Source organism: Pongo pygmaeus, chromosome 20 (assembly GCF_028885625.2).
Source record: "Pongo pygmaeus isolate AG05252 chromosome 20, NHGRI_mPonPyg2-v2.0_pri, whole genome shotgun sequence".
NCBI classification, from domain to species: Eukaryota; Metazoa; Chordata; class Mammalia; order Primates; family Hominidae; genus Pongo; species Pongo pygmaeus.
In genome coordinates, this window is record NC_072393.2 from 6,014,569 (window position 1) to 6,042,092 (window position 27,524).

Here is a 27,524-nt window from a genome sequence, read left to right on the forward strand (position 1 = left end):
ACAAAAAATTAGCCAGGCATGGTGGCAGGCGCCTGTAGTCCCAGCTACTCTGGAGGCTGAGGCAGGAGAATGGCGTGAACCTGGGAGGCGGAGCTTGCAGTGAGCCAAGATCGCGCCACTTTACTCCAGCCTGGGCGACAGAGTGAGACTCCATCTCAAAAAAATAAATAAATGAAATGCGGCTAGTAGAAAATTGCAAATTTCACACGTGGCTTGTGTTATGTTTCTATATTGGCTGGTAATGATCTAGAAGACCTTTAGAATAAATCATCTCAGGATAAGTTTAAGAATTCACAAATATCTTAAGAGATTCTATTTTACTAGAAAGTAAGCAAAATGATTTTTAGATGTAGATGTGATCTCTATCTAGTAAGAACTCATGTAATTTTGACAAATAATTACTCTATTTGGTGTCCCACAAATATAGTTAGACATGGCCTCTATCCTCAAGGGTTTTGCATGGATGGGGTGAGAAAGAAAAGGAGACGTACACAGATAATTCCTTACGTGGCAAAAGGTGACAGGTGCAGACTCCAGATGGAACAGGGTACCATAAACAGCGGGGCAGGGGAGTCTGGGCAGCATCCCGTCCTGGACCCTGCTGGAGGTGGGGTAGGGAAAATCAGGCAGAGGTGTAGACAAGGGGAGGGTGTGTGGGGCAGGGAAGGGGTCAAGAAACCAAGCTGGTTGGAGCTCGGGGAATAAAGGGGTAAATAGGATTGACCACTTGGAGAAAGTCTACAGATGCGAGTCAGAGCCCCTGGACTGCACCATAGGGGCAGGAGTCAGGCAACTACCCAATCTGGCCCACCACCCAAATCTGGCCCAGCCACTAGCCTGTTTGTGTATGGCCCATGAGCTAAGAATGGCTTTTATATTTTGAAGTGGTTAGAAAAAAATCAAAATCAAAATATTTTGTGATGCATGAAAATTATATGAAATTCACATTTCAGAATCCATAAATAAAGTTTGATTGGTACACGGCCATGCCCAAGCTCTCACATGTTGTCTACATCTGCTTTCAAGCTCCATCGGGAGAGCTGAGTAGTTGAGATAGCGACCAGCTGGGCCGCAAAAGCTAAAATATTTACTATCTAGCCCTTTATAGAGAATGTTTGCTGATCCCCACTTCCTTGGAATACTAAGACATCCTGTGGGCTTCCTTTACTCAAATAAAATAAAGGCACTGCTCAAATAAAACAATGGCACTTGTGCCAATCTACAGAAATATTTATTCAATAGGTTCCTCGAATTTAAAACATTTTCCCTATCAATATTTCTTAAACCCTTGGTAGATATTTCCTCTTATCTGCTAATGAAGAGTAGCCAAGAACAAAACAAAAAATAATGTGATACCCTGCAGGTTTCACATTATTGGGAAGCCCTGCACCAGTCTGTCTCACCCAATCAATAGCAGTTTTAAAGAATGTATGCTCATAGTTGATACTGCGCACACTCTCGTTTTTTTTTTTTTTTTTTTTTTTTGAGATGGAGTGTTGCTCTGTCGCCCAGGCTGGAGTGCAGTGGCGCAATCTTGGCTCACTGCAAGCTCCGACCCCCGGGTTCACGCCATTCTCCTGCCTCAGCCTCCCAAGTAGCTGGGACTACAGGCACCCGCCACCACACCCAACTAATTTTTTGTATTTTTAATAGAGATGGGGTTTCACCATGTTAGCCAGGATGGTCTCAATCTCCTGACCTCGTGATCCGCCCACCTTGGCCTCCCAAAGTGCTGGGATTACAGGCGTGAGCCACTGCGCCTGGCCTCGTTTCTTATAATTTAATCATGTTGCATTAATAAAATATGAGTTCACATGATTTAATTCAATGCACTCCTGGTATTCCATGATGTTTCACAATATCATGTGGTCTCCCCCTCCCAAGGTCCCCCACCATCTTAAGGCCATTGTCGAGGGCAGCTAGAAGCACCAGATTTGGAAGAACACAGAACAAGAGGACCCACGCCATACCCTTCATCTAAGGGAAGAAATCGGAAGTTTACTTTAACAGTCCTGAATGAGAGGGTCTGAACTAGAACAGTATAATCAGAAACAGAAAGGGAAGAATCAATACAAGACCAGTTTGGGTGGTGGGACCTATAGGAAATAGTGAGTAGAAAAGAGGGCAGTGGGTTAGTGGGGGTGAAGGAGAGTGGGGAGAAGACAAGATGACCCCTAGCCTTCAACACTGGGCAACAGAGGAGACAGCTCCATCTCCAGCCTTGGACTAGACCCTGGGGAGGAAGAATGAGTGGTCCAGGCTACTCGGGTTTCTGGCAAGAGCAGAGTGCCCAGGCTGGGACCCACACATCTCTCTTTCACTTGGGCCTTGCCTTTCTTCCTAGACCCTGGGCCCAACCCTTTCTGAGCAACAAAGAGGGGAAGCAACTAAGGAGAAAGGCAAATTGCGTGGAGTTTAGTGGCAGGAAAGATTCTTCAGCTACCTGCCCAAAGGACTGAGACATGCATGAAGATATCTTTACCCTTCTGAGGGCGTGATCATCATTCCAATTCCACTGGGCTTTTACAAGGATTAGAAGTAATACATGTAACCCACCAGGCACATAGTACGTACCCATGGGTAACATCACGGCAACCCTTTATTATTATTAATTATTATTATTATTTTAGAGACAGGTCTCACCCTCTCACCCAGGCTGGAGTGCAGTGGTGCAAACACGGCTTACTGCAGCCTCCAACTCATGGGCTCAAGTAATCCTTCCACCTCTGCCTCCTGAGTACCTGGGACTACAAGTGTGCACCACCAGGCCCAGCTAATTAAATTTTTTTGTGTGTGGAGACAGAGTCTTGTTATGTTGCCCAGGCTGGTCTTGAATTCCTGGTCTCAAGCTATCCTCCTACCTCAGCCTCCCAAAGTGTTGGGATTACAGGCATGAGCCACTGTGCCAGGTTCCCTTTATTTTTAAAACATAACCTTGGTGATCTAACAGGCACTACTTTTAAAGTCTGGCTACTCCTTACTGAGGGCTGCTTTTTTGCCCATTTGCTTGATTCTGTGGCCAACATAACACTCTGCTGTTCTTGAAAAACCCTCTTTCTTCTTTTCTTATACAAGAATCAAAAATGTTATCACACAGCATTGAATATTCTTATATAGATCAGAGAAGGCGAATGACTCGATAAATGACGTCATACGTTATTTTATCTAAGAGCTTTGTAACCAGACAACTAAATGTATAATTTATTCCAGAGTGTCTATTTGGAAACAATAAAAGAACTTTGCTACCCATGAAGTTTATCCCAGCCTAAGTGGTTTATATTTTGACTTGCTTTAAAAATGACCTCTCCTCCTGATGAGAACTCTTACTGGTCTAATTAGAAATGCGGGGCTACATTGTGGGAACTTGAGAAAAGGGGGCTCTCCCTGCACCGAGGCAGCGCAGTGGGTGCTTGGCTGATAATAACACCTGTAAAGAGGCCGCAAGATAAAGAGAGACGTCGGCGAGATGCGTTTTCGTCCAAGTTCATCAGAGCCACCTGGGCAATGACCTTGAGTCAGTGTCTCTTTGGTGGTTTTAGCACATTCCAGGACCACCAATACTACCATCTACTATTTTTCTTTAACACTCAGCTCTCGAGTTTTGAAGTCTGTTCTTCGTTAAACGTGAGAGGTCAGGAGTGTTATAGAGGGGTTAAAGATACCTTAACACCCACGAGAGACTTTCTCCTCAGCCTACTGGGAAGGCCTAAAAAAGAACTGGAAAAAAAAAGAGGATTCTGCTTTGGCAGATCCAGTGGTAGCAGATCCACGTGTTGGGAAATGCTTTTGAGCTGGGGAACAAAGCTGGGGAAATAGATCTTTAAGAAAGGGAGCCAAGGTTAGAAATATTTGCCTACAAAGTGAGTAAATTTTATGTAACTCTGTTAATTCTCTGTAACTGCTTCCTCTGCCACTGCTCGTGGCCCAGGGCTGACTTTTTGGGGTGACCCCAAGTGTATGCAGCCTTCAAATCTTTCACAAATTGTTTGAACCACAAAAAAACAAAACAAAAAAGTTAAGGGTTAAAGTACAACTTACCCTATAACCTTGCTTTCCCGCAGAGCAAAAAGGAGAATTCATTGGTTCAACAAATGCTGAGTGCCACATTTCATTGCTGAAACAATTCTAATAGACATAACAGCTCTATATTTGTTCCAAATTGACTTTTTAACAGAGTGAAATCTTTGAAAAGTTCCAAAGCAAAACAAGAGACAAATCAAGCCACTGCAATGGGCTGGGACACAGAATTCGGGATTTCATATTCTCCACTGTGTACTCAGCTCCTAGCAATGAGACTCAGCAGCAGCTCTGTTATAAAACCCCTCCCCGCTCCCCGAACTTGCTGGAAAAAGAACTTCATTTGCAATTTTGGCTGGGTAAAAAGGGAAATTAATTAACAGTAGGGGTCTTTGATTAAAATTTCTTTTGAAATTTAGTAAAGGAAAAGTACATATTGAAAGAGCTGGAATGTTAATTGAGACCAAATCAAAAACATGGAGTTTGAAGGTTATTGGATCTCAGGCATGGGCTGCATGATTTTTTTTTTTTTTTTTTTTTTTAAGAACTGAAGGTTTACCATCTTGATGTAGGCCTTGCCGTCCTGAAGAGCACTCGGGCTCATGTGTTTCATTCCCTCACATGTTAAATATGAAGCCCTATGTACAACATAGCCTATGGGAACTGTGGCAGGGGTAGCTGTCTCCATCCTCCAGAACCTTGTCACAATCAAGAATAGGAAATGAGACGCACAAATCACTACCACCTGTTGAAGTGGCCTTGCAGTGCTAAATCTAAGTGCTGAGGCAATTTGCCTGCAGTCCTTGCCACTTCCGGTTGATTAGTCCAGCAGCCCCCAGCTGGGAGGCAATTCTGTTCACCCTCACTCCCACCTCAGGACATTTGGCAATGTCTGGAAGCAGTTGGTTGTCACCACTTGGGGAAAGGGGAGTGTACTTTTGGCAGGTAGAGGCCTGGGAGGCTGCTCCACATCCTACAGTGCACAGAACAGTATCCCCAACCAAGAATAATCTGGCCCCAGATGTCAATAGTGCCATGGTAGAGACTCAGCTCTAGTTTATATTTTCCAACTTAACTCCTCAATGAAAATCTCAAGGTTCCATGGCAAGAGGGGATTAAAGAAGGGTCTTGAGGGAAGAGTAGGATTTTCTTCAGTAGAAATGACATTACAGAGAAGGGATAAGGAAGTACAAGACCCATTTAAAGTGTGGCAAGCTCATTTGGAGTAGTGAAAGGGAGGCAACGAAAAGGGAGATGGGGCTGGACTGAAGGAAGCCTTGAATGTGTGGTTACAACAAAGGGGAGGGGACAGTTTGTCCGTTTGGCTAACAAAAGTAGTGAGAAAGTGCCCTTCCGTTCCTCCTGACATAGCTCAAAGAGACGTGACAAGGTGGTTGGGAGAAGACGAAGAGATCAGTAAGAATCCAGAGGCGAAGGAACCCAAGGTCTGTGCAAGGAGCCGCAGGGAGACAATACGGGAAGTGATTAGGGAGCAGGCTTTGGCGGCCACCTGAAGGCTGGAGAATTATTGCCTCTGTAACAGGAGAGGAGGGCTACTTCCAGTAAGAAGGACCAAGACTCCAGAGGCCACTGGCACTAGAATAAGAAGAGAAGTAGGCTCATGCAGGCCCACGTAAATTGGAGGAAGGTGGAAGTTTCCAGACCGGAAGTCTAGGTGGGAGGCGCCATGTTGCGGCCCAGCCGCTGCTGCTGACTCCACCATCCCGCAGTTCGTTAAATTAAATAACTGCAAATTGATGAGTCTTTTCTTTTGCATGCTGAGTCTCTCCAATGAGCACAGTCATCAGTGTGAACCAAGGCTGGCAATTAATTGAATTATATTGATTTAATTGAATTAATTAATTGATTCAATTAATTAATTGAATCAATTAATTAATTGAATCATATCCATTTCCAGAAGTAATTTCTACTCACCCGCGTCTGTCATTTTAAGGGTCTGCAGTAAAACTACCAGGATTTACACAAAAGATTTGCTCCTGAGATATATCCTGTTTTTAACTTAGGGTCTGAATATCAGTTGCCAATGGTTTCTAACAATTTTAAATTTGTCTAGTGCCTTCTCCCCTCTCAGCTGTCCACATGATGATATATTAATACACGTAAATGCTTAACTAATTATAAGCTCCTCAGATGTTTGATATTTCAGGCCCACAAATATTTTCTAAAGAAATGGATGGAGACCCCAGAGAGTTCCTCACCAAAGTCCCTAGTAGGGTGAATTCTTCAAGAAAATGAATAATTCCTTTTAAAATCAGAAGCACATCCTTTAGTCTGTTTTCAGTGGGTCTGGAATTCCAAATATATTTTTTCTCAAGGCAGGCTACATCTGTCTGTATGTATTCTGAGAAGGACAGGAGAGGTGGGAAAAAGGCCTTCGTGTTATTTTCTTTGGGTTTCCACTGGCCTGGGTGGAGCCCGCATACATTTTTGTGGGCTGGTAATTTTTTTGGAAACTGCTTCTAAGGCCGTTCCCCATAGATCACCTTTTGGACAGAAATGTATCCTTGGAAACATGGCACAGTTTCTAAAAGATAAACAGTTTGCATTTTTTAAAAAAGTATAATTAAGTGCTGTTGCAGCTTTAGAAATGGACTTCTGTATCATTGGTATAATTTCAACAGTTTTCCAGGAGACAGGCGTTCATGAGTTAAGCCTTCTGCCTTTCTGTGGGAACCCAATCCTTTTTCACATGGGACCTAGGCAAGTCTAATCTTTCTGGTTGCCATTGGATCTCACTCTTCATGGGGCTCAGTTCTTGAAGTTATTTCCTCCTTTGCCTTTTGAGCCTCTGTCCAGGTTCTCCCTCCACCTAAGAGTCCCTTCGAGATCTCTGCTTAGCATGGTTCACAATAGCTGTAAGGTGGAAACCACCCAAGTGTTCATTCATGGATGAATGGGGAAACACAATGTGGCATACCCATGCAATGGAATATTCTTTAGCCTTAAAAAGGAAGGAAATTCTGATGCATGCTACAGCATGGATAAGCCTTGAAGACATTGTGCTAAGTGAAATAATCCAGTCACGGAAACACAAATACTCTATGATACTACTTATATAGAGTATAGTCATCAGATTCACGGAGATATGAAAACTTGGACTGCCCAGTCCTGAAAACATGGCCACACCCCTCTCCCCCATCTGCTGCCTGCAGAACACCATTCTCAAGATGCAGTTCAGATCCACATCCTCTTTTCAGACCTTTCCTTAGCTCCAGGGATAGCTGGCCTCCCCACTTTGTCTGCCCTCTGTGCCCTGTAGAAACATCTAGCAAAGCCTATTTGATACTGACTCCTCTTCCTTGTTGGTCTTTGGTCTTTGTAACTGGATAGGATAGCACTTTACTCAAAGAAGGCAATGAATAAATGAATGAAGGATGAATGAATGAAGATTTTAGGAATGAATGAAGAACAAATGTCAGGAGTCTGAAAAGCAGGTCTTCCGGTAAATGACTGGACACCTTTGATCTGACAGGTACAGGCTGATGTGAACTCTACCAATGATCCAGTTTATACTTAGAATAGCATCCAAACTTTGCCCATGGCCTCCAAGGCCCTGCAGGTTGCCCCTGCCTCTTCTGCCTCTCCTTGCTTTGCTCGCCAGGCATCAGCCACACAACTGCAGGACCTTTGCACCTGCTGTCCCCTGCCTGGAAGGCTCTTCCTTCTGAACCCCACAGCGCTGGTTCCCTCTCCTCATTTCAGTCTCAGCTCAACTGTCACCTCCTTAAAAACTGCTGGACGCCAGAAGCCCGGTCCGCATCACACGGCCTTGCTTTTTTGTGTCTACTGTTCAATTTTTCAGCGAACTTCAAATATAAGAAGCCTCTTATGGCCAGGCACAGTGGCTCACATCTATAATCTCAGCTACTTGAGAGGCTGAGGCAGGAGGATTGCTTGAGCCCAGGAGTTTGAGGCTGCACTCCAGCCTGGACAAGAGAGCGAGACTTCATCTCTTTTTTTTTTTTTTAATAAGTTTCTTATTATGAATTACTCACCCTCCAGTCTCAGACATATACACAAACACATGCACACACGTCCAAAATAACTGCAGAGATCTTAGTAGAAATAGGCTTACCATATATAGCACATCTGGGCTTCATTATGTAATAAATGACAAATAATCACTATATCGGACCATTACATGTAAGTTCTACATATTTTTAATGGCTTTTCAGCTTTTTCTCCACTTTGAAACATGGAGTGTAGCAGGTGCAAATGGACTGACAGCATTTAAAATCTATCTGCTTTATGTATCATCTACAGGCAGTGGCAAGTCAACTGTACTTTTTAGAAAGTCATGGAATTCACAAACATTAAAAATAAGAATAAGGAATTGCCAGGGCATACAACAGGGTTTTCAAACACGCAAGACCTGTGTATCATAAAACAGGAATGCACTTTCAGGAAAAAACAACTGAGGTGCAGCAAGGCCAGGCTGTCTGCTCCTAAGGGCCCAACTCAAGTCCTGGCACGAAGACCAGGCCAGTCCCCAGCTCCAAGTGGCTCATTTCCAGACTCCGACTGTGTTGGCATCCAAGAGCCAGTGATAACAGAGAAGGGAAACCAGTTTTAAAATGTTCTCATCTGTAGAGCTGGCCACTCCCCAAAACTCATCATAAATGTGATGTTTGGGGAGTCATTTCAGAGGGACCCATGCCACAACCAAGATATAGGACTCCAACAACTTTTCATGTTGTTTTTGTTCTTACGAAGCACTTATGTTTGCAGAGGGACATATTAGTACCCATGAGTTTCTAGGTTAATTTAAGGGAATTTCCTACCCTAAAACAGACAGCATGAGGCCCGACCACTCAGTCAAGCAAGATGTATTTACTAAATGCCTCCTTAGCATTTGGTACTGGTCAGGAAACCACAATAAAAAACTGATCATCCTAGGCCACTTACTACTTATTTGCTTCATCCTAATAATAATGATAATAACAACAGTTACTTTTTTCTGAGCACCTATTAGATGCCAGCCCCTGTGCTAAATAGCTTATAGAAATTATTTCTAATATAGCAACCACATGAGCTATTATTATCGATTTCACAGATGTCAAACCTTGCCCCAGAGCCACTAAGCTAATAAACGGTGGCACCACAATTTAACTCCTTCTCTGCTGTGCCCCAAAGCCCTGGTCTACAACACCCAGCACTATGACCTGCAACTTTTCCTTTCCTCTTTCCCCTGCCCCCATTCATCCAGATTCATCCAATTTGGGCTGTACTGACTCAGAGATGGCAATATGAACTTAAGGTGCCTATGAGCAATTCTTAATTTAAAAAAATTTTTTTTGGCCAGGCGTGGTGGTTCACGCCTGTAATCCCAGCACTTTGGGAGGCTGAGGTGGGCAGATCATGAGGTCAGGAGATCAAGACCATCCTGGCTAACACGGCGAAACCCCGTCTCTACTAAAAATACAAAAAATTAGCCAGGCGTGGTGGCAGACGCCTGTAGTCCCAGCTACTCGGGAGGCTGAGGCAGGAGAATGGCCTGAACCTGGGAGGCGGAGCTTGCAGTGAGCCGAGATGGTGCCACTGCACTGCAGCCTGGGCAACAGAGTGAGACTCCATCTCAAAAAAAAAAAAAAAAAAATTTTTAAGGGCAGGGTCTCGCTATGTTGCCCAGGCTGGTCTCAAACTCCTGGGTTCAAGTGATCCTCCTGCCCTAGCCTCCCAGGTAGCTGCGATTGCAGGTGTGAGCCACCACACCCAATGCAGCTCTCAACTCTTCATTTCTACATATGCTTTCCCCATAAGTGTCAAGGAAACCATTTGTTTATTCATTTCACAAATATTTCTCAATTGCCTACTCAGCACCAAAATTCTTCTCAGCCCTGGGGATATAGAAGTTAATAAAACAGTTCATGCCTGTAATCCCAGCATTTTAGGAGGCCGAGGCGCGCAGATCATGAGGTCAGGAGATCGAGACCATCTTAGCCAGCATGGTGAAACCCTGTCTCTACTAAAAATACAACAATTAGCTGAGCGTTGTGGCACGTGCCTGTAATCCCAGCTACTCAGGAGGCTGAGGCAGAAGAATCGCTTGAACCTGGGTGTCGGAGGTTGCAGTGAGCCGAGATTGCACCACTACACTCCAGCCTGGTGACAGAGTGAGACTCCGTCTCAAAAAAAAAAAAAAAAAGTTAATAAAACAGAAGTTCCTGCCCTTACTGAGCTGACATTCTAACAAGAGGACAGTGATAATAAAATAAATATGTATAACTTATGGTGTGTTATATAGGAATAAATGCTAAGGAGATAGAGAAAGCAAGGGAAGGAGGCTGAGAGCACCCATTCTCAAGTGGGTGGCCTGGTGACATTTGAGAAAAGGCCTGAAGAAAGTCGGGGAGCCAGCCCTCCAAATACCTGGGCAAAGAGCTTTCCAGGAAGAGCTGGAAGGAGCTCCCGGAGACCAGCAGGGTGCAAGTGCAGTGAGGGAAGGCATCTAGGTTGGCGATGAGGTCAAAGAGGTATTAGGCTTGGCAGGGGGTGGAGTTAGGGGTGACTTTGGCTTTTGCTCCAGGTGAGATGGGAGCCGTCGGAGGGTTTCAAGCTGAGGGATATGAAGTAGAACTTAACATGACGCCGCCTCTCCCAGGGTTAACAGGCCCCGTCTGGCTGCTGGGCTGAGAGACTGCCGAGCACCAGTGGTGGAATCATCTGGGCTAGATGCTGGTGGCTTGGACCAGAGGGGCTGGCAGTGGAGGTGGCGAGGCATGGTCAGGTTCTGGGTAACTATTGAAGGTGGAGTCAACAGGATTTGCTGATGGCTTGGGAGAGAGGAGTCAAGGACAATCCCGAGGTTTGGCCTGAGTAATGGGGAGAAGTAAGTTGATATTTACTAACGAGTTTGGGGGGTGCTTTGGGAGGAGTAGATCTGGGGGGGCTATGACAGGCTCAGCTTGGCCACCTTAAGTTTAAGGTGCCTGTCAGAATCCACCTGGATGTACCCAGCAGGCAGCTGGATAGATGTTTTCTGCAGAGAAGAGCTTAGAATCCTAAGCCAGTCCAGAGCTTCCCAGGCTCCAGTTCCCTGTAGACCTGTTAGGGCCTCTCTCTGGACCTTTTGCCACTCCTCCTTCATCTACCCTTAACCCTTTCACCCACTTCATTCTGGGTCTTCCCCGATATTTTTTTTCCTATGAGAATCCTTTTGCTGCTCTTAGAGTTTCCAAGAAGCAAGTAGGTGGTTTTCAGTTTTCTCTCTAATTCCCAGCGTATATTCCATCGGCCTGCCCATCCATCCATCCATCCATCCATCCATCCATCCATCCATCCATCCAACAATATAAGACCTTTCACTACGCCAGGCATATGTCTACATGAGAGAACATGAGAACATGACCAGCAGAGGAGCTAATCGCCATTTAAATTCTAGAGATGGAGTCAAAACATCTTTTTAAAAAATACATAAGCCCACAACCCCTTACAACAATACTGAAATCCAGGAAACTCTGAAAACTGGAAGTTTTTTTGTAAATTTGGCATGGACTCACTTGGTGACAAAAGCTGGCCTGAATTGACATGAAGTTACTTATGGTCCTTCTCTTCCCCACTTCGGGTGAATATTCATATAGTTCAGTCCAGAAATACGGCTGTGTTTAGTGGGAGTGCCCTGGACCCGCAGTTTCAGAGACAGGCCCACGGACTCGCATTCTCCTCCTCTGTGTTTAGTTAGTGTCCCAACAAGCAAGATGAGAACTTCCCTTGGTTTTTCAAAAGTTTCCTATTTTACAAGTAAGTGGGTATGTGTGGGGGTATACTGTTTAAATGTTTGTAAATATTTAAATGGATTTGTTTTATATTTAAAATATATTTCTATTTAAATTTTATTATATTTAAATATATAAATATTTAAATATGTAAGTATATATTATATATACATGTTTTAATATTTCAATATATATTTTAAAAATATTTAAATATTTAATAAATAAATGTCAACTTTAGAAACAAATATATATTATAAGATGTGGTTCCTTCTGGCCCCAGCATTTTACGAGCAAAACAATCACTAGCTACTATAAAAATCCACAGATGCCAGCTGGGCACGGTGGCTCACGCCTGTAATCCCAGCACTTTGGGAGGCTGAGGTGGGCGGATCACAAGGTCAGGAGATCGAGACCATCCTGGCTAACACAGTGAAACCCCGTCTCTACTAAAAATACAAAAAATTAGCCGGGCGTGGTGGTAGGCGCCTGTAGTTCCAGCTATTCGGGAGGCTGAGGCAGGAGAATGGTGTGAACCCCGGGGGTGGAGCTTGCAGTGAGCCGAGATGGTGCCACTGCACTCCAGCCTGGGAGACAGACCAAGACTCCGTCTCAAACAAACAAACAAAAATCCACAGGTGCAGGGGCCAGGTGCGGTGGCTGTAAGTGCAGCCTTGGCCTCCCAAAGTGCCTGTAATCCCAGCACTTTGGGAGGGCAAGGCGGTTGGATCATTTGAGGTGAGGAGTTTGAGACTAGCCTGGCCAACATAGTGAAACCCCATCCCTACTAAAAATACAAAAATTAGCCGGGTGTGGGGATGCGCGCCTGTAATCCCAGCTATTCAGGAGGCTGAGACAGGTGAATCCCTTGAGCCTGGGAGGTGGATGTTGCGGTGAGCTGAGATCTTGCCACTGCACTCCAGTCTGGGTGACAGAGTGAGACCCTGTCTCAAAAAAAAAAAAAAAAAAAAGAAAAATCCACAGGTGCATTTAAAATTTTGACTCTATTATAATATTAAAGTTAAGCCAATTTAATATTTTTATTAATTATAATGCTAATGTAAAACTAAACAATTAGATCTAAGGAATAAGACCCAGATAAACAATTCCCCAGCACCTGCATTTCTGGTGGACAGAACCATCCTTAGCAGTACTTCAATGATAAACAATGTTAAAAGATGAGTATTTACATTTAAATATACATCACATACACATTATATTATATTGTTATATTTAAATATACATCACACATACATTAAGGTAATGCGTGCACTTCATGCAGAAAGCAAAGATCAAGTGATTTCAAAGAACTTGTCCTGTTATTGAGGTCATAACTGTCTCTCTCTTCTCAGATTCAGTGGTTTATAAGAAAGCACTTAAAAAACTAAAATATTTCAGTATTGCTTTTCCTGCAGGAGCAAACTATTTCAGAACTCGTTCCCGACCCAAGTCCGTTGAACTGTCGCAGAATCACAGAACGGCGATCTTTCCCGTCATACATTATAAGTCGCCTTCTGTACCACGCCTGTTGATGAAGCCCTAGTAATTCAAGAACTTAAATTCTTTTCCTAGGGGAGGTTACCATAAACTCTTACTTCTCTGGTCAGAGTAGGTGAGTTGTCGTTTCTAAGGTTATTTTAGAGTCAGTTCAAGTCTTTAAACTAGAGCAGGAGAAAGCACAGATGCCCCCTCCTCCTTATCCAGAAACACAGTAGGTAAGGATCTTTCCATAAGCAAACAATGTTTCAGGGCATGATGTAAAAAGATAAAATACATGTCAACAATATGTACAGGCAAAAAATTTTTTTTATAAGTCTTTGTTGTTTTGTGTCATTATTATTATTACTGTTACTTTGTTGGGGAACTCTTAGTTGAAACAGAGAATGAAGCTTGTACAAGGTTTGATACAGAGATGAAGCTGACTGAGAGGGAAAAGAACTCATGGAAGCCTGTGCTGGTCATTTATGATACAAAGCAGGAAAATAATTGCAGGGAGGCACAATGCTAACAACACCCCAAAGTAGGCATGAAGCCTGGGGGGGGCGGGGGTAAGGCAGCCAGCCCTGGGTCCCGAGCTCCATCCTGCCGTCTCCCTGCCCCCTCCCTGCCCCATTCTTGCCGCACAACCAGTAGGTTAAAATAGGAAGATGAACCACGCCGGCAGCCGCCAGAATGGCCCGGGCGCTTGGGGCCCTCGGGGGCCCTTGAAATAGCCACTAGGATCGGGAAATCCAACTTTCCCAGCGGTGCAGGGAGGAAAACGAAAAGGAACGGAGCCGGAGGCTGGTGGCGAGGGAGCGTGGTGGCTTCTCGGAGGGACGAAAAAGAAAGAAATGAGCATTTGGGGTGTGAGTGAGTGTGTGTGTGTGAGTGTGTGTGCGCGCCCGCGAGCGCGCTGGTGGGGGGTGGGGGGCAGGGGGTGGAGTTTAAATCCACAAACACACACACACACTCGCACTACCTCGGAGAAAATGCCCCGAGCAGTTTAGGTTCTTTAACAAAATAAATAAATTGAAAAAAAAAAAAAGTTTCACTCGCGTTGGTGAAACTTTTCTCCCTTCCAGATCAGTCCTAAGAGGAGAGCTGCGGACGTGCGGAGGGGCTTCTTGGGGGCACGTGGAAAGACTGGCGGACGCACGAACCCCCAAACTCAGGAATATGGGGTCACAGGGAGAAGGGGAGGGGTTGTCCGAGGCGCCCTGAACGCGAGGATTTGGGGCAAAAAGGTGAGAAATAGTTCCCGGGGAAGCTCGCTCGGGGAGTTTGGGATGAAAAGGTGAGAAGGGCAAGAGGGGTTCTCCCCATGGCAGACGCACCAGCTTTTAGTTAAGGAATGAGAAAAAGGTTCCAGGGGTGCCCCCAAATTCAGTATGTCTGGGAGTCCATTAAAAAGGGGGTCCCCGGGACAAGTCAAATCTAGGAATTTGGGGTAAAAATGAGAAGGGAGTCTTCGAGGTCCCCCCGATGCAAAAAGTTTGCGACTAAGAGTGACAGAAGGGCTCTGGGGTCACCCCAATTTCGGAGGTTTGGGGAGTAAAGTAAGAAGAGGGCCCCAGGTGGCCCCAATTCAGGGAGTTTGAGGGTATGAGTAAAAGAGGGGTCCCCGGGTGTCTCCATCTCAGAGATCTGGGGAGTAAAAGTGAGGAGAGGGTCCCCAAGCGCCCCCAATTCAGATAATTCGAGGGTATGAGTAAAAGAGGGGTCCCTGGGTGCCCCCAACTCAGTGATCTGGGGAGTAAACGTGAGAAGAGGGTCCCCCGGCGCCCCCAATTCAGAAAATTCGAGGGTATGAGTAAAAGAGCGGTCCTCGGGTGCCCCCAACTCAGAGATCTAGGGAGTTAAAGTGAGAAGAGGGTCCCAAGCGCCCCCAATTCAGGGAGTTTGAGGAGTTTGAGAGACGTTCCCGGGGCGCCCCCAACTCAGCGAGTTTGAAGGTAAGCGTGAGAAGGGGGTCCCCGGACGCCCCAACCTCAGGAAGTTTTGTAAAAAGTGAGGCGACGGCCACGCACCTCCCCCGCGTTCAGTCAATAAGGAAAGTGGGGAAGCCGCCAGGGTCCCCCCAAACTCCGCCGCGCGCGCGGGACGGGGTGGCGGAGGCGGGTCCCGCGGGCGCACCACCCGGACGTTTGAGGTGAGCGGCGGGGACGTGCTGCCCGCCCCCCGGCCCCCCTAGCGGGGTCCCCGCCGCCCCCCCCCACACTCCCCGGCCGGGCTGGGCCCGGGGCGGTCGCATCGGTCACCTGGAGTTCGGGCCGGGAGTTCGGGCAGCGGCTCCCGCGGCGGCGGCAGCGGCTGCTGCGTGTTGGTCCCCGTTGGTAAGTAACAGTCTCCACGGCTACAGTCTCTATGGCGGCGGCGGTGGCGGCGGCGGCCGCTCCTCCTCCAGCTCCCGCCGCCAGCCAGCCTCGCGCAGCCCGCCCGCCCGACGGGGCGGGGCGTTGTTACCGGCAACGGTTACCAGGCTCCGCGCCCCACCTTCCTAACGGCCCGCCCACGCCCGCCTCCAACGGGCCTGAAGAGGGCGGGGCGCGAGACCCTACGGCGTCCCATTGGTTGTCTGCAGAGTCTGTCGGAAGGAGGAGGCGTTCCCCGATGAAAAAGAGTGCGAGACCCGGCCAATGGCCGCGAAGAGGGGCGGGTCTTGGCGGGAGGTGCGCGCGGCTCAGAGGGTTGGCGAACCGGTAGCGCGCGCGGGGCCGGGGGTTGGTGTCGCGTTTTGGGAAAGTCCAGTTTTAGGGGACCCAAGGGACTTCGTTTACCCCACAGGAGGAGTGTGGGACATGTGGGGGCAGTCTGATCAGGGGTCAACAAACTCTCGCTCGCGGCCTGTTTTTCACGAACCCCCAGCTGAAAATTTAAATATATATATATTTTTACATGGTTAAAAGAAACTATCGGCCGGGCGCGGTGGCTCAAGCCTGTAATGCCAGCACTTGGGGAGGCCGAGGCGGGTGGATCACAGGGTCAGGAGATCGAGACCATCCTGACTAACACGGTGAAACCCCGTCTCTACTAAAAATACAAAAAATCAGCCGGGCGTGGTGGCGGGCTCCTGTAGTCCCAGCTACTCGGGAGGTTGAGGCAGCAGAATGGTGCGAACCCGGGAGACGGAGCTTGCAGTGAGCCAAGATCGCACCGCGCACTCCAGCCTGGGCGACAGAGCGAGACTCCGTCTCAAAAAAAAAAAAAAAAAGAAACTATCAAAAGGAGCTTTTGTGGGGTGTGAACCTGATAGGAGACTCTCTTTAATTGTATTGGGTCCAGTATTTTGAACTGGTTTAAAGATTGGCATACTGTGGCCTGCGGGTCAAATTCTGCCTGCTTGGGTTTGTAAATAAAGCTTTATTGGAACATAGCCACGCCCATTTCCTTGAACAGCTTGGAAGGCTGCTTTGACACTACAGGGGCGGAGTGGAGTAGTTGCGCAAAGATGGCATGTCCCACGCAAAGCCTAAGATATTTACTATACGGTCCTTTACAGAAAATGTTTGCCAAACTCACCAACCCTCCTCTCAAGCTGGTAGATTCAGCTATGAGTAGGACAGAAACAGACAGATCCTCATAGAGCTTTTATTCTAGTGAGGGAACATTGACAGTAAACAGAATAAAGAGGTAAACATATAGTTATTCGAGACAAGGGGCTCGAAGAATAGGAGAAAACAACTTGTACTGAGAAAAGGCAGGAGATTAGGCTTCAGCCCCACTCATTCATTCAACAAGAAATCATATCAGTGAGCACTGATTAAATTGTTATGTGCCAGAAAGTGATCTAAGCATTTTTTTTAATATGCAAACTCATTAAATCTCTTACAATCGCATCTTTAGAAAGATGCTAGGCATTATCCCCGTTTTTATTTGTTTTGTTTTGTTTTTCTTTTTTTGAGACAGAGTCTCTATCACCCAAACTGGAGTGCAGTGGTGCGATCTGGCTCACTGCAACTTCTGTCTCCTGGGTTCAACTGATTCTCCTGCCTCAGCCTCCCGAGTAGCTGGGACTACAGGCGCCCGCCACCACGCTCAGCTAATTTTTGTATTTTTAGTAGAGACGGAGTTTCACCATGTTGGCCAGGCTGGCCTCGAACTCCTGACCTCAAGTGATCCGCCCGCCTTGGACTCTCAAAGTGCTGGGATTACAGGCGTGAGCCACCATGCCCGGCCTATCCCCATTTTTCAGATCAGGAAGCTGAGGCCCAGAAAGAATGAGTGAATTTGCCCAGTGTCAAACAGCTTCTGAGGGATCGGAACCCTAGTAGTCTAGTGCCAAATTCCATGCTCTTGATCACTAGATGGGTGGTTTTCAAACATTTTTGACCACAGCATACAGCAGGAAATACATTTTGCCTAGGGGCTCAGTCCACACAAACATATCTATAACTAAAACAAATGATACTGTAACTAAAGTACCGTGAAATGATACTTTAACGCACTCTGATGTTTCCTGTTCTGTTTCATTTTAATTAAAATGTTGACGGTGATTTGCTAAATTGATTTCATCATCTTCTAATTTTTTTTTTTTTTCTTGAGACAGAGTCTCTGTCGCCCAGGCTGGAGTGCAGTGGCATGATCTCAGCTCACTGCAACCTCCGCCTCCCGAGTTCAAGCGATTCTCCTGTTTCAGTCTCCCGAGTAGCTGGCATTACAGGCGCCTGCCACCACGCCCGGCTAATTTTTGTATTTTTAGTAGAGACGGGGTTTCGCCATGTTGGCCAGGCTGGTCTCAAACTCCTAATCTCAAGTTATCCACCCGCCTCAGCCTCCCAAAGTCCTGGGATTACAGGCAGAAGCCACTGCTCCCAGCCATGTGACAGAATCTTAAGCTTAAGCAGTCTACAGTAATCAGTCCCTTTCATTCAATTATTAATTTAGTCAAAAATATTTATTGAGGTCCAAGTGCAGTGACTCAGCAGGAGGATCGTTTGAGGCCAGGGGTTCAAGACCAGCCTGGGCAACATAGTGAGACCTTATCTCTATAAAAATAAAATAAATTAGCCAGGCACAGTGGTGCACACCTATAGTCCCAGCTGCTCAGGAGGCTGAGGTGGGAGGATCGCTTGAGCCCAGGAGTTCTAGGCTGTGGTGAGCTATGACTGTGCCACTGAACTCCAGCTTGGTAGACAGAGCAAGAACCTGTCTCTAATATATATATATATATAGTATATGATGATAGATTGATAGATAGATAGATAGATAGATAGATAGATAGATAGATAGATAGATAGAGCCTACTATTTGCTAGGTGCTAGGGACACAGGTGTAAATAAAATAGATAAAATTCCCATGCCCATAGGAAAAGTGATACAGTAGTGGCTTGGTGGGAGAAGTGGGTGGGTGGGGCTTATCTTAGATAGAGCAGCCAGAAATGATCTCCCTGGGATATCCAACAATCCTGCTTGGCCCAAGACTGAGGGGTTTCCCAGGATATGGGAATTTCAGTGCTAAAACCGGGAAATCCCCAAAGCGGGAAGAGTTGGTCACCCTGGGTCTCTCTAAGGAGCCGACATTTGAGGCAACGTTGGAGTAACGAGGAACAAAGGAAAATAGTTTGGAATTCGAAATCCCTGGGGTAAAAGCTGATGTGGAAGAAACAGAAAGCAGGTCCTTGGGCATAGCTGGAGTCAAGTGAAAGGGGAAGAGCAGTGAGTGGGTGGGGTGAGTGAGTCAGGAGATGATATGATGGCAGTCATTTTATTGGAGGCCATAGGGAAGAAGTCACGATCAGACTGGGAAACCAATGGAGGGTGTCTTTTGTTGTTGTTGCTGTTGTTTGTTTTTGAGATGGAGTCTTGCTCTATCGCCCAGGCCCACGCTGGAGTGCAGTGGTGCGATCTCAAGTTGTAGCCTCGGGGAGTAAGGTGACCGCCTGTCCTGGAACTGCTGGTCAACCCCTTTAGCTAAGCTAGACCTCTTCTCGCTCCCAGCCCTGGCCAGAGGTGGAAATTGTGGCCCCAGTTATCTCAAAAGACAAGCACAGAGTAGCAAAAGACAAGCCAACAGGTGGCAACTTCTTAAGAGTCCTGCTTTTGTGCGGCACATTTTTGTAAATTAAGGTGACATTTACATACCATAAAATGAGCCATTTTAAAAGGAAACAGTTCAGTGGCATTTAGAACATTCACTATGTTGTGCAACCACCACCTATATCTAATTCCAAAGCATTTTCTTTTTAAAATTTTTTTTTTTTTATGATGGAGTCGCATGTCACCCAGGCTGGAGTGCAGTGGCACTATCTCAGCTCACTACAACCTCCGCCTCCTGGATTCAAGCGATTCTTTTGCCTCAGCCTCCCGAGAAGCTGGGATTACAGGTGCACGCCACCACGCCCAGCTAATTTTTGTATTTTTAGTAGACATGGGGTTTCACCACGTTAGTCAGGCTGGTCTCAAACTCTTGACTTCAAGTGATCCGGCCCCCTTGGCCTCCCAAAGTGCTGGGATTACAGGCGTGAGCCACCTTGCCCGGCCCCCATGGAGGGTTTTAAGTAGGGAGGTGTGCGGGGACAGGTGGGGTGGGGGAGTGGGTGGTATATCATCCGATCTGTGATTTTATTTTATTTTGTCAATTAATTATTTTTTTAAGAGACTCTTGCCGGGTGCGGTGGCTCACGCCTGTCATCCCAGCACTTTGGGAGGCCGAGGTGGGCGGATCACGAGGTCAGGAGATCAAGACCTCCTGGCTAACACGGTGAAACCCCCGTCTCTACTGAAAATACAAAAAATTAGCCGGGCATGGTGGTGGGCGCCTGTAGTCCCAGATACTCGGGAGGCTGAGACAGGAGAATGGCATGAACCCGGGAGGCGGAGCTTGCAGTGAGCCGAGATTGGTGCCACTGCACTCCAGCCTGGGCGACAAAGTGAGACGCCATCTCAAAAAAAAAAAAAAAAAGAGACTCTTACTCTACTGCCCAGGGTGGAGTGAAGTGACACGATCATAGCTCACTGCACCCTCAGACTCTTGGGTTCAAGGGATTCTCCCACCTCAGCCACCCAAGTAGCTAGGACTATAGGCATGTGCCACCAAGGCTGGCTAAATACAAGAATTTTTTTTTTTTTTTTGTAGAGATAGGGTCTTGAACTCCTGACGTCAAGTGATCCTCCTTCCTTGGCATCCCAGAGTACTGGGGCTACAGGGATGAGCCACCATGCATAGCCTAAACTATAATTTTAAAAGCTCAGTTGAGGCCAGGCACAGTGGCTCATGCCTGTAATCCCAGCACTTTGGGAGGCCGAGGCAGGTGGATCACTAGGTCAGGAGATTGAGATCATCCTGGCTAACACAGTGAAACCCCATCTCTACTAAAAATACAAAAAATTAGTCGGGCACGGTAGCGGGCGCCTGTAGTCCCAGCTACACAGGAGGCTGAGGCAGGAGAATGGCGTGAACCCGGGAGGCGGAGCTTGCAGTGAGCCGAGATGGCGCCACTGCACTCCAGCCTGGGTGACAGAGCGAGACTCCATCTCAAAAAAAAAAAAAAAATTATACACTATGATTAAGTCAAATTTATCCCAAGAATGCAAAGGTGGTTGGGTCAACATTTTAAAAGTCATATTAGTAGAATAAAGGACAAAAACCATATGATCATCTCAATAGATGCAGAAAAAGCATTTGACAAAATCCAACCCTCATGATAAAAACACAACAAACTAGAGACAGAACTTTTTCAACCTGAAAGAGGGCATCTATGAAAATCCCACAGTTAATATCAGAGTACTTACTGGCAAAAAAAAAAAAAAAAAAGAATACTTTCCCCCTTAGGTCAGGAACAATACAAGGATGTCCACTCTACCACTTCTATTCAGCATTATACTGATGGAGCTAGCCACGGCAACTATGCAAGAAAAAGAAATAGAAGGCTAATGGATTGGAAAAGAAGAAGTAAAACTACTTCTATTTGTAGATGATATGATCTTGTATACAGAAAATCCTAAGGAACCTACTAAATCACTATTATAATTAAGAAACAAGTTCAGCAAGGTTGTAGAGTACAATATCAATATATGAAGACAATTAGAACCTGGTGCCTGGCACTGCAGACCAGGGTCAGGTGGGCTGGGTTGGGCTCCTCTGGGCCATGGAGGCTGAGGTGCACATGTTGTGCTGGTACTGGGGAAGTGAGCTGCCTGCTGTTTTATTAAAAAAAAAAGAAGAAGAAGAAACAAACAAGCAAACAACAGCAGCAACAACAAAAAACAATTGTATTTCTTTTTTTTTTTTTTTTTTTAAGACAGAGTCTTGCTCTGTCACCCAGGCTGTAGTGCAGTAGTGCAGTCTCAGTTCACTGCAACCTCCGCCTCCCAGGTTCACGCCATTCTCCTGCCTCAGCCTCCTGAGTAGCTGGGACTACAGGTGCCCACCACCACGCCTGGCTAATTTTTTATATTTTTAGTAGAGATGGGGTTTCACCATGTTAGCCAGGATGGTCTCGATCTCCTGACCTCGTGATCTGCCCGCCTCAGCCTCCCAAAGTGCTGGGATTACAGGTGTGAGCCACTGCGCCCGGCCAACAATTGTATTTCTATGCCCTAGCAATTTAACAATCTGAAAAGGAATTTTTTTAATATAAAAAAGGATCTCACTCTGTTGCCCAGGCTGGAGTGCAATGGCACAATCATAGCTCACTGCAACCTTAAATTCCTGGGCTCAAGCAATCCTCCCGCCTCAGCCACCCAAGTACCTGGGTCTGCAGGCATGCACCACCATGATCAGCTAATATTTTTATTTTTTGTAGAGACAGGGCCTCACTATGTTGCCCAGGCTGGTCTCAAACTCATGGTCTCAAATGGTCCTCCCATCACTGAGTCACTGTGCCTGACCTGGTCAATTGATTTTGACAAGGGCATCAAGATTACTCAATGAGGAAGAGTAGTCTCTTCAACAAATGGTGCTGGGATAACTGGATATCCACATGCAAAAGAATGAAATTAGACCCCTACCTCATACCATACACAAAAATTAAAATAGGTCATAGACCTAAATGTAAGAACTAAAACTCTTAGAAGAAAATGCAGGAGTAAATCTTCATTACTTTGGTTTGGCAATGGTTTCTTAAATATGATACCTAAAGCACAAGCAAACAAAGACAACAATAGATAAATTGGACAGTATCAAAATTCAAAACTTTTGTGGTTGATATGACACCATAAAGAAAGTGAGAAGACAACCCACAAAATGGGAAAAAATATTTGGAAGCCATATATCTGATAAGGGACTTGTATCTGTAATATATAAAGAGCTCTTACAGCTCAGCAACAAAAGAAACCTAATCCAATTAGAAATGGACACAAATTTAAATACACATTTCTTCAGAGCAGATATACAAATGGTCAATAGGCACATGAAAAGATGCTGAAAATCATCAGGGAAATACAACCCAAAACTTCCATGAGATACCACTTCACACCCAGTAGGATGGCTATAATAAGAAAGACAGATAATAGCAAGTATTGGTGAAGATGTAGAGAAACTGAAATCCTCATACACTGCTAGTGCAGTATGAAATGGTACAGCCACTTCGGGAAACAGTCTGGTAGCTAGCTCTTCAAAAAGTCAAATATGGAATTGCTGTATCAGCCAACAATTCTGCTCCTAGGTAAATATCCAAGAGAAATGAAAACCTACATCCACACCAAAACTTATACACAAATGTTCATAGTGGCATTGTTCAGAATAGCCAAAAAGTAGAAGCAATCCAAATGTCTATCAATGAAAGAATGAATAAATAAAATATGGTAAATCTATACAATAATGGAATATTATTTGGCAATAAGTAGGAATGAAATACTGATACAACATGGATTAACCTTCAATATATTACACTAAATAAAAGATGCCTGTAACAAAGGGTAACATATTGTATGACTCCATTTGTACGAAATATCCAGAATAGTTAAATCCATAGACACAGAATGTAGATTAATGGTTGCCAGGAGCCTGGGCAACATAGAGAGAGGCCCTGTCTCTGCAAAAAAAAAAAAAAAAAAAAAGAATTTTGTGTGTGTGTGTGTTTTTTGGAGACACAGTCTCACTTTGTCGCCCAAACTGGAGTGCAGTGGTGCAACCTCAGCTCACTGCAACCTCCACCTCCCAGGTTCAAGCGATTCTCATGCCTCGGCCTCCTGAATAGCTGGGATTATAGTCGTACACCACCATGCCTGGTTAATTTTGTATTTTTAGTAGAGACAGGGTTTCACCATGTTGGTCAGGCTGGTCTTGAACTCTTGACCTCAGCTGATCCACCTGCCTCGACCTCCTAAGGTGCTAGGATTACAGGCATGAGCCACTGTGCCCAGCCCGAAAGAAAGAAAATTATCTGGGCATGGTGGCATGTGCCTGTGGTCTCAGCTACTTGGGAGGCTGGGGCAGGAAAATGGCTTGAGCCCAGGAGCTAAGGCTGCAGTGAGCTGTGATTGTGCCACTGCACTCCTATATGAGTGACAGAGTGAGACTTAATCTCAAAGAAAAAAAAAAAAAAAGGTTGCCAGGGGCTAGGGGAAGAAGGTGATGGGGAGTGGCTGCTAAAGTATATGGGGTTTCATTTTGGGAAGGATAAAAATGTGCTAAAATTGGTAGTAGTCATGGTTGTACAATTCTTATGAACATACTAAAAACCACTGAATTATATACTTTAAAAGGATGAATTCATAGAATGTGAATTATATCTCAATAACATTGTTATTTTAAAAACCCTGCTACCATATTATATTTGTTAGGTCCTTTTTCTTTTTTTTCTTTTTTTTTCCCCCAGACGGAGTCTTGCTCTGTCACCCAGGCTAGACTGCAGTGGCACGATCTCGGCTCACTGCAACCTCTGCAGTTCCTGGGTTCAAGCAATTATCCTGCCTCAGTCTCCCAAGTAGCTGGCATTACAGGTGTGCGACACCATGCCCAGCTAATTTTTGTATTTGTAGTAGAGATGGGGTTTCACCATGTTGGCCAGGCTGGTCTCGAACTCCTGACCTCATGATCCACCCACTTCGGCCTCCCAAAGTGCTGGGATTACAGACATTAGCCACCATGCCCAGTCCTTTTTCTTGTTTTTTAATGTGTCACTCACTGACAAAGTTTTTGAGTATTTGTCATCCTAACCTCACTTTTACCATAATTGCACAATTTTGCCCAGGCCAGTGATTTTTAGTAACACATATATCATATTACAGCAGAACTAATTGTACGTAGTAGTAGGTTTAGGCTGGTTAAGTGACAATTGTCTCCAATAGAGGGGCAGGGCAAGGTGGGGACCCTATCCTGTGACCTTTTAAGAAAACCCAATTACCATTAAAAGGAAGCTTTCAGGACAGGCATGTCGGCTCAAGCCTGTAATCCCAGCACTTTGGGACACCGAAGTGGGCAGATCACTTGAGGTCAGTGGTTCAAGACAAGCCTGGCCAACATGGTGAAACCCTGTCCCTATCAAAAATACAAAAAATAGCCAGACATGGTGGTGTACACCTGTAGTCCCAGCTACTTGGGAGGCTGAGGCAGGAGAACTGGTTGAACCTGGGAGGTGCAGGTTGCAGTGAGCCAAGATCTCATCACTGCACTCCAGCCTGAGTGGCAGAGTGAGACTCCATCTCAAAAAGAAAAAAAAAAAAAAAGAAAGAAAAGAAAAGAAAAAAGAAAAAGAAAAAGGAAGCTTTCAGAAGTTTAGCAGCATCCCACCAGCCAAAGACCTACTTTCATTGATGTTCAACACTATTACACATTTTGTCTTCTTGCTTAGTCCCTGGAAGAAGGGACTGTCTAAGGTCACTGGAGGTAGAATACCAAACTGCATTCTACCTCTGTTAGCCTGGGGTGAACAAGTGGGATTAGTATCTAACGTCTCTTCCAACATTTTTCACGTATGCCTTCTGGTCTTGCAAAGTTGAGACATCGAAAAACTGCATTTCCCAGACTCCCTTGCAGCTAGGGTGCGAGTTAAGGTCCCATCATTGATTGCATTTGACACTGTTGCACGCTAGGGGGAGCTCTTCTTTCTTGCTGCCTCAGCTTTTGCTGCTGGAAAAGCACAGCCATAATTATGGGGACTTTTCTTTATCGTCATTTTGATGTCTAGCCTTTAGTTTGTGGGTGTCTGGAAACAGATGCAGGAACAGCAGCTTAATGTGGTGCAGCTACTGTGTTGCGTGTTTAGAGTTGTCAGTTCCAGGGGTGGCATTTTGGGTCCTCATCTACAGGAGCATCTCCCATCTAGAACCTGTGGCAGTTGTGGCTTTGAGAAGGGGCTGGGGTTGTGGTCAGCCCCTCTCCTCCAGGAGGCTGCTGTTTCTGACCCATCAGGAGAAAGAGTGGCCAGTGTGAAGGAGGAAGGGGAAGCAGAGAAGCAGGGGAGTCTTCTTCTTTTTTTTTTTTTGAGACGGAGTCTCACTCTGAGTAGGGGAGTCTTCTTTAACTGGTACTCTTGTAAGCCAGTTTCTCTTCCTTTGATCCTGGCCAAGGGTCAAAGCTGACTCTTTCATGGGGTGCCTTGGAAACAAACCAGAATCAGCTATAGAATTTGTGGGGCTCAGTGCAAACTGAAAATGCAGGGTGCCTTGCTCAAAAGTCATTAAGAATTTTGGCGGGCCACGGTGGCTCACACCTGTAATCCTAGCACTTTGGGAGGCCAGTGGGGGCAAATCATGAGGTCAGGAGTTTGACACCAGCCTGGCTAACATGGTGAAACCCTGTCTCTACTAAAAATAAAAAAATTAGCTGGTCGTAGTGGCAGGTGCCTGTAATCTTAGCTGTGGTTGAGGCAGGAGAATCGCTTGAACCCAGGAGGTGGAGGTTGCGGTGTGCCAGGATCGCGCCACTGCCCTCCAGCCCTGATGTCAGAGTGAGACTGCATCTCAAAAAATAAATAAATAAGTAAAAATAAAATAAATTAAAATGAAAAATAAATGAGTAAAAACCTGCCCAGCAGGCTGCCACCTCACTGGGGAATTCCACAACCATTGTGTCTTAGTTCTCTGGTTGGAATTTCAGTCTTGCAACCCACTTCATTTGCTTTTCTGTGAATTGCCTTTACCCTGAATCTCCAGTCTATGTAAATTCCATTATAGTGGGGACTTTTTTCTTTCTGTCTTACTTCTCTCTCTCCCCATGATCTAGAGCAAAGGTTCTCAACCAAGGGTGATTCTGCTCCCCAGGGGCCATTTGGCAATGTCTGGGAACATTTTGCTTTCTCAGGGCTGGGGGTGTTCCTGGCATGGAGTAGGTAGAGGCCAGGGATGCTGCTCAGCACCCAGTAGTGCCCAGGACGGCCCCACCCCAGAGAATGATACGGCCCAAAGTCAACAGTCCTGAGGCTAAGAAACTGCATTAATGGGCCAGGTGCAGTGGCTCACGCCTGTAATCCCAGCACTTTGGGAGGCCGAGATGGGCGGATCACGAAGTCAGGAGATTGAGACCATCCTGGCAAACACGGTGAAACCCCGTCTCCACTAAAAATACCAAAAAAAAAGAAAATTAGCCGGGTGTGGTGGTAGGTGCCTGTAGTCCCAGCTACTTGGGAGCCTGAGGCAGGAGAATGGCGTGAACCCCGGAGGTGGAGCTTGCAGTGAGCCAAGATCGCGCCACTGCACTCCAGCCTGGGTAACAGAGTGAGACTCCGTCTCAAAAAAAAAAAACCAAAAAACAATTGCATTAATGATTAGAGGGGAAAATTGAGTTAGGTCCCTCACTCACACACTAGACACCAGAATAAACTCCCAACAGGGCAGAGGGTAGAAACCAAGGGGACCCCCAGCTCCTGGGATCCATCTCCCCTCTCCCTCCCTACTCAGTGTGTGGATTTAAATGTGTTCAGCCTCCTGGGACCTTAGTCGGGCAGATGATTATGGGATGCAGAGTCTCTTGGGGGTCATTGGAACCCCCTAACTCAGTGGTTCTCACTGGGATTGAATCTGTCCCTCAGAGGACACTGGCAATGTCTGGGGCATTTGTGGTTATCATGACTAGAGGTTGTTCTTGGCATCGAGTGGGTGGAGGCCAAGAATGCTTTTCAGCACCCTCCAGTGCCCAGGACGGTCCCGCCCTGGAGAATGATCCAGCCAAAAATGCCAGTGGTGCTGAGAGGGAGAGACCCTAGTCTAGAATCATGCCTGACTCACTGTTGCTCCTCAGTAAATCACAGTAGAAGAAACGGATGGTGAAATGCCAAGCTGGCAGGTGCAAATCTCTGGCCCAAATCTTTATTAACATTTTATTTTTTATTTTTCATTTTGTTTTAAGACAGAGTCTCGCTCTGTTGCTCACTCTGGAGTGCAGAGGCGTGATCTCGGTTCGCTGCAACCT

General features: G+C 46.0%; 2 protein-coding genes across 12 annotated transcripts in view; one reads left to right on the plus strand and one right to left on the minus strand.

Annotated features, from left to right (window-relative positions):
- Positions 1–15,693, minus strand: part of RFX2 (regulatory factor X2) — a 117,428-nt gene extending 101,735 nt beyond the window's left edge. For 2 of the 8 annotated variants that reach the window (XM_054463134.2, XM_054463131.2), the window contains exons 1-2: positions 15,491–15,682; positions 508–598 (exon numbers count right to left, since the gene is read on the minus strand). The gene's annotated coding sequence lies outside the window, so the exon portion shown is untranslated. Of the gene's footprint in view, positions 1–507; positions 602–15,490 lie in introns of all 8 variants that reach the window. The other 6 variants (XM_054463133.2, XM_054463129.2, XM_063658006.1 and 3 more) reach the window with 4 other exon arrangements.
- LOC129019808 (long-chain-fatty-acid--CoA ligase ACSBG2) overlaps positions 13,920–27,524 on the plus strand; it is a 92,225-nt gene continuing 78,620 nt past the window's right edge. For 2 of the 4 annotated variants that reach the window (XM_054463146.2, XM_054463142.2), the window contains exon 1: positions 15,372–15,565. The gene's annotated coding sequence lies outside the window, so the exon portion shown is untranslated. Of the gene's footprint in view, positions 14,097–14,302; positions 14,477–15,371; positions 15,566–27,524 lie in introns of those variants that run through there. The other 2 variants (XM_054463143.2, XM_063658007.1) reach the window with 2 other exon arrangements.